This window comes from Cetorhinus maximus, unplaced genomic scaffold (genome assembly GCF_964194155.1).
Source record: "Cetorhinus maximus unplaced genomic scaffold, sCetMax3.hap1.1 HAP1_SCAFFOLD_4488, whole genome shotgun sequence".
Lineage (NCBI taxonomy): Eukaryota > Metazoa > Chordata > Chondrichthyes > Lamniformes > Cetorhinidae > Cetorhinus > Cetorhinus maximus.
Genome location: NW_027600391.1, coordinates 1 through 7,500, shown reverse-complemented (window position 1 = coordinate 7,500; position 7,500 = coordinate 1).

Genomic DNA, 7,500 nt, shown 5'->3' with positions numbered 1-7,500 from the left:
GCAGTTCGCGGCAGACCAGCCCCGCAGCTCAAAAGTCTAAGTGGAGAACGGGGAACCGGTTGACCGGTGAGCCGAAGCATGCCAGCAGGCAGGGAAGGTGCAAAAAGGGCCGATAAGACCGAACCGGCACGACTAACAGGCTGCCGGGGGCGGGTTCCCAGCAAACCAGGTGAGGGGGCGTGGCCGGAGGCCGCGCAGCAGAGCCGCCCGCCCGTGAGTACGGTTAGAGGCAGCAGCGGGCTTCCCCAGCAGGGCAGAAGCCGAAGTGCAGGGAGCGAAATGGTTAACCAGCGAGCAGGCAGCATTCCGGCAGGGCTGGAGGGCGAAAAACGGCGTAAAATAACGGACCGGCAGGAGGAAATGGCTGCCGGGGGGCGGACCCAGAGCCCTCACGTGAGGGGGCGGTTCGGGAGGCAGAGCCGCGCATGCGCGGTTGGAAAACGCGTCACGTCGGAGCAGGGTGAAATCATTAACCAGTCGGCCGCTTCGACGTCGGCTGGCCGGGCCGAGGAGGGTCGGACCGGGGAAAGGTTCCCGGTTTCGTGTCCGTCGGGTGGTCCCGAGTGCGGCAGGAAAAAATCCGGAGTCCTGGGAGCCTTTTTTAAAAAAGAACCGGTCCGGGATGGGGTCGGATTTGGAAGCGTTTGCGGGGCCTAGGTGCCTCTTCGTCGGCATGACTACCGGACGGTCACCCGCCGATCGGCATTTGCGATTTGTTGGCTGGGGAGGTTGGCGGGGTACCTGCAGAATAGTAGGAGGTGGCAAATCGAGAATCGGTCGACATCGCCAAGTGCCTTCTCGAGCCTCCAGGTCTGCAGGGACCGACCCAGGCTGCCCCCAAACCGACCGCGAGGCCGTGCCGGGCGGCCATTTTTGGCCATTTTCGGCATTTTTCGCGTCTTTCGGTAGGTCACGGAAAGCGGCGGCCTGAAGCCCGGGCGTGCCCGGGGAAGGCTCCCCTTCGCCCGCGGGACCGGATTTGCCCCGGAAACGTCCCGAAGCCGGCCGGGAAGGCGGTTTCGAGGGCGAAGCACCTCCGATTGCCTTCGCAAGGCCGGGGAAAGTGGCCCCTGGGCCCGGGAGAGCAAAATCCGTGCGAGGACGGAAGCCCATGAGGTCAGATCCGAGGCTCTTACCCGGCGCCCGGTGGGGGTATTCCCGCAAAGAGCAGCGAGTGCGCCCGGCGACGGGTCAAGTTGCAATTTCTGGCATGCCACTCCTGGAGCTGGTTCATGAGTTCCCCTCGGAAGTCCCGATGAGGAAAGGGCAAAATGGCGTTTTGCGGGCTTTGGGGCCTCTTCGTCGGTAGGACTACCGCCCGACCTTACGGTTGGAATTGTCGGCAGGGGAGGTTGGCGGGGTACCTGCAGAATAGTAGGAGGTGGCAAATCGAGAATCGGTCGACCTCGCCAAACGCCTTCTCGAGCCTCCACGTCTGCAGGGACCGACCCAGGCTGCCGCCAAACCGACCGACAGGCCCTGCCGGCGGCCATTTTTGGCCATTTTCGGCATTTTTCGCCTCTTTCGGCCGGGATGGAAAAGCGGCGGACTGAAGCCCGGGCCTGCCCGGGGAAGCCTCCTAATCGCCCGCGGGACCGGATTTGCCCCGGTGAGAGCCCCCGAAACGTCCCGAAGCCGGCCGGGAAGGCGGCCAAGGGCGAAGCACCTCGCATTGCGTTGGCAGGCCGTGCAAAGTGGCCTCCGGGCCCGCGAGACAATGCAGGGTGCCCTCGGTGTGCCCCTGAGAAATGGTTAACCAAACAAAGGACAGTGCGCCTCGGATTGCATTGGCTGGCCCTGCAAAGGGGCCCCCGGGCCCGCGAGACGTTACAGATTGCCCTCGGTGTGCCCCTGAGAAATGGTTAACCAATTGGACTTAGTCTCTGGCGGAGAGGCAAAGTGTTTTCACGAGAAATGGTTAACCAATTGGACTTAGTCTCTGGCAGAGAGGCAAAGTGTTTTCCTGAGAAATGGTTAACCAATTGGACTTAGTCTCTGAACGGCAGGCAAACTGTGCCCCTGAGAAATGGTTAACCAATTGGACTTAGTCTCTGGCAGAGAGGCAAAGTGTTTTCTCGAGAAATAATTAACCAATGAGGCCAATGGACCTCGGGTTGCATTGGCAGGCCGGGCAATGTGGCTCTTGGGCCCGCGAGAGCAAAATCCGTGCACAGACGGAAGTCCATGAGGTCAGATCCGAGGCCTTTACCCGGCACCCGGTGGGGGTATTCCCGCAGAGAGTAGCGAATCTGCCCGGCGACGGGTCAAGTTGCAATTTCTGGCATGCCACTCCTGGAGCTGGTTCATGAGTTCCCCTCGGAAGTCCCGATGAGGAAAGGGCAAAATGGCGTTTTGCGGGCTTTTAGGGCCTCCTGGACGGTAGGACTACCGCCCGACCTTACGGTTGGAATTGTTGGCAGGGGAGGTTGGCGGGGTACCTGCAGAATAGTAGGAGGTGGCAAATCGAGAATCGGTCGACATCGCCAAAAACCTTCTCGAGCCTCCAGGTCTGCAGGGACCGACCCAGGCTGCCGCCAAACCGACCGACAGGCCCTGCCGGCGGCCATTTTTGGCCATTTTCGGCATTTTTCGCCTCTTTCGGCCGGGATGGAAAAGCGGCGGCCTGAAGCCCGGGCCTGCCCGGGGAGGCCTCATAATCGCCCGGGGGACCGGATTTGCCCCGGTGAGAGCCCCCGAAACGTCCCGAAGCCGGCCGGGAAGGCGGCCAAGGGCGAAGGACCTCGGATTGCATTGGCAGGCCGTGCAAAGTGGCCTCCGGGCCCGCGAGACAATGCAGGGTGCCCTCGGTGTGCCCCTGAGAAATGGTTAACCAAACGAAGGACAGTGCGCCTCGGATTGCATTGGCAGGCCGTGCAAAGGGGCCCCCGGGCCCGCGAGACGTTACAGGTTGCCCTCGGTGTGCCCCTGAGAAATGGTTAACCAATTGGACTTAGTCTCTGGCAGAGAGACAAAGTGTTTTCACGAGAAATGGTTAACCAATTGGACTTAGTCTCTGGCAGAGAGGCAAAGTGTTTTCAAGAGAAATGGTTAACCAATTGGACTTAGTCTCTGGCAGAGAGGCAAAGTGTTTTCACGAGAAATGGTTAACCAATTGGACTTAGTCTCTGGCGGAGAGGCAAAGTGTTTTCAAGAGAAATGATTAACCAATTGGACTTAGTCTCTGGCGGAGAGACAAAGTGTTTTCAAGAGAAATGGTTAACCAATTGGACTTAGTCTCTGGCAGAGAGGCAAAGTGTTTTCAAGAGAAATGGTTAACCAATTGGACTTAGTCTCTGGCAGAGAGGCAAAGTGTTTTCCAGAGAAATGGTTAACCAATTGGACTTAGTCTCTGGCGGAGAGACAAAGTGTTTTCAAGAGAAATGGATAACCAATTGGACTTAGTCTCTGGCAGAGAGGCAAAGTGTTTTCACGAGAAATGGTTAACCAATTGGACTTAGTCTCTGGCAGAGAGGCAAAGTGTTTTCAAGAGAAATGGATAACCAATTGGACTTAGTCTCTGGCGGAGAGACAAAGTGTTTTCAAGAGAAATGGTTAACCAATTGGACTTCGTCTCTGGCAGAGAGGCAAAGTGTTTTCAAGAGAAATGGTTAACCAATTGGACTTGGTCTCTGAACGGCAGGCAAATTGTGGCCTTGAGAAATGATTAACCAATTGGACTTAGTCTCTGGCGGAGAGGCAAAGTGTTTTCACGAGAAATGGTTAAACAATTGGACTTAGTCTCTGGCGGAGAGACAAAGTGTTTTCCAGAGAAATGGATAACCAATTGGACTTAGTCTCTGGGCAGAGAGGCAAAGTGTTTTCACGAGAAATGGTTAACCAATTGGACTTAGTCTCTGGCAGAGAGGCAAAGTGTTTTCAAGAGAAATGGTTAACCAATTGGACTTAGTCTCTGGCAGAGAGGCAAAGTGTTTTCAAGAGAAATGGTTAACCAATTGGACTTAGTCTCTGAACGGCAGGCAAATTGTGGCCTTGAGAAATGATTAACCAATTGGACTTAGTCTCTGGCGGAGAGGCAAAGTGTTTTCTCGAGAAATAATTAACCAATGAGGCCAATGGACCTCGGGTTGCATTGGCAGGCCGGGCAATGAGGCTCTTGGGCCCGCGAGAGCAAAATCCGTGCACAGACGGAAGTCCATGAGGTCAGATCCGAGGCCTTTACCCGGCACCCGGTGGGGGTATTCCCGCAGAGAGTAGCGAATCTGCCCGGCGACGGGTCAAGTTGCAATTTCTGGCATGCCACTCATGGAGCTGGTTAATGAGTTCCCCGCGGAAGTCCCGATGAGGAAAGGGCAAAATGGCGTTTTGCGGGCTTTGGGGCCTCTTCGTCGGTAGGACTACCGCCCGACCTTACGGTTGGAATTGTCGGCAGGGGAGGTTGGCGGGGTACCTGCAGAATAGTAGGAGGTGGCAAATCGAGAATCGGTCGACATCGCCAAAAACCTTCTCGAGCCTCCAGGTCTGCAGGGACCGACCCAGGCTGCCGCCAAACCGACCGACAGGCCCTGCCGGCGGCCATTTTTGGCCATTTTCGGCATTTTTCGCCTCTTTCGGCCGGGATGGAAAAGCGGCGGCCTGAAGCCCGGGCCTGCCCGGGGAGGCCTCCTAATCGCCCGGGGGACCGGATTTGCCCCGGTGAGAGCCCCCGAAACGTCCCGAAGCCGGCCGGGAAGGCGGCCAAGGGCGAAGCACCTCGCATTGCGTTGGCAGGCCGTGCAAAGTGGCCTCCGGGCCCGCGAGACAATGCAGGGTGCCCTCGGTGTGCCCCTGAGAAATGGTTAACCAAACGAAGGACAGTGCGGCTCGGATTGCATTGGCAGGCCGTGCAAAGGGGCCCCCGGGCCCGCGAGACGTTACAGATTGCCCTCGGTGAGCCCCTGAGAAATGGTTAACCAATTGGACTTAGTCTCTGGCAGAGAGGCAAAGTGTTTTCACGAGAAATGGTTAACCAATTGGACTTAGTCTCTGGCAGAGAGGCAAAGTGTTTTCCAGAGAAATGGATAACCAATTGGACTTAGTCTCTGGCAGAGAGGCAAAGTGTTTTCACGAGAAATGGTTAACCAATTGGACTTAGTCTCTGGCAGAGAGGCAAAGTGTTTTCAAGAGAAATGGTTAACCAATTGGACTTAGTCTCTGGCGGAGAGGCAAAGTGTTTTCAAGAGAAATGGTTAACCAATTGGACTTAGTCTCTGAACGGCAGGCAAATTGTGGCCTTGAGAAATGATTAACCAATTGGACTTAGTCTCTGGCGGAGAGGCAAAGTGTTTTCTCGAGAAATAATTAACCAATGAGGCCAATGGACCTCGGGTTGCATTGGCAGGCCGGGCAATGAGGCTCTTGGGCCCGCGAGAGCAAAATCCGTGCACAGACGGAAGTCCATGAGGTCAGATCCGAGGCCTTTACCCGGCACCCGGTGGGGGTATTCCCGCAGAGAGTAGCGAATCTGCCCGGCGACGGGTCAAGTTGCAATTTCTGGCATGCCACTCATGGAGCTGGTTAATGAGTTCCCCGCGGAAGTCCCGATGAGGAAAGGGCAAAATGGCGTTTTGCGGGCTTTGGGGCCTCTTCGTCGGTAGGACTACCGCCCGACCTTACGGTTGGAATTGTCGGCAGGGGAGGTTGGCGGGGTACCTGCAGAATAGTAGGAGGTGGCAAATCGAGAATCGGTCGACATCGCCAAAAACCTTCTCGAGCCTCCAGGTCTGCAGGGACCGACCCAGGCTGCCGCCAAACCGACCGACAGGCCCTGCCGGCGGCCATTTTTGGCCATTTTCGGCATTTTTCGCCTCTTTCGGCCGGGATGGAAAAGCGGCGGCCTGAAGCCCGGGCCTGCCCGGGGAGGCCTCCTAATCGCCCGGGGGACCGGATTTGCCCCGGTGAGAGCCCCCGAAACGTCCCGAAGCCGGCCGGGAAGGCGGCCAAGGGCGAAGCACCTCGCATTGCGTTGGCAGGCCGTGCAAAGTGGCCTCCGGGCCCGCGAGACAATGCAGGGTGCCCTCGGTGTGCCCCTGAGAAATGGTTAACCAAACGAAGGACAGTGCGGCTCGGATTGCATTGGCAGGCCGTGCAAAGGGGCCCCCGGGCCCGCGAGACGTTACAGATTGCCCTCGGTGAGCCCCTGAGAAATGGTTAACCAATTGGACTTAGTCTCTGGCAGAGAGGCAAAGTGTTTTCAAGAGAAATGGTTAACCAATTGGACTTAGTCTCTGGCGGAGAGACAAAGTGTTTTCAAGAGAAATGGTTAACCAATTGGACTTAGTCTCTGGCAGAGAGGCAAAGTGTTTTCAAGAGAAATGGTTAACCAATTGGACTTTTTCTCTGAACGGCAGGCAAATTGTGGCCTTGAGAAATGATTAACCAATTGGACTTAGTCTCTGGCGGAGAGACAAAGTATTTTCACGAGAAATGGATAACCAATTGGACTTAGTCTCTGGCAGAGAGGCAAAGTGTTTTCAAGAGAAATGGTTAACCAATTGGACTTGGTCTCTGGCGGAGAGACAAAGTGTTTTCAAGAGAAATGGTTAACCAATTGGACTTAGTCTCTGGCAGAGAGGCAAAGTGTTTTCACGAGAAATGGTTAACCAATTGGACTTAGTCTCTGGCAGAGAGGCAAAGTGTTTTCAAGAGAAATGGTTAACCAATTGGACTTAGTCTCTGGCGGAGAGACAAAGTGTTTTCAAGAGAAATGGTTAACCAATTGGACTTCGTCTCTGGCAGAGAGGCAAAGTGTTTTCAAGAGAAATGGTTAACCAATTGGACTTGGTCTCTGAACGGCAGGCAAATTGTGGCCTTGAGAAATGATTAACCAATTGGACTTAGTCTCTGGCGGAGAGGCAAAGTGTTTTCCAGAGAAATGGATAACCAATTGGACTTAGTCTCTGGCAGAGAGGCAAAGTGTTTTCACGAGAAATGGTTAACCAATTGGACTTAGTCTCTGGCAGAGAGGCAAAGTGTTTTCAAGAGAAATGGTTAACCAATTGGACTTTGTCTCTGGCAGAGAGGCAAAGTGTTTTCAAGAGAAATGGTTAACCAATTGGACTTCGTCTCTGAACGGCAGGCAAATTGTGGCCTTGAGAAATGATTAACCAATTGGACTTAGTCTCTGGCGGAGAGGCAAAGTGTTTTCTCGAGAAATAATTAACCAATGAGGCCAATGGACCTCGGGTTGCATTGGCAGGCCGGGCAATGAGGCTCTTGGGCCCGCGAGAGCAAAATCCGTGCACAGACGGAAGTCCATGAGGTCAGATCCGAGGCCTTTACCCGGCACCCGGTGGGGGTATTCCCGCAGAGAGTAGCGAATCTGCCCGGCGACGGGTCAAGTTGCAATTTCTGGCATGCCACTCATGGAGCTGGTTAATGAGTTCCCCGCGGAAGTCCCGATGAGGAAAGGGCAAAATGGCGTTTTGCGGGCTTTGGGGCCTCTTCGTCGGTAGGACTACCGCCCGACCTTACGGTTGGAATTGTTGGCAGGGGAGGTTGGCG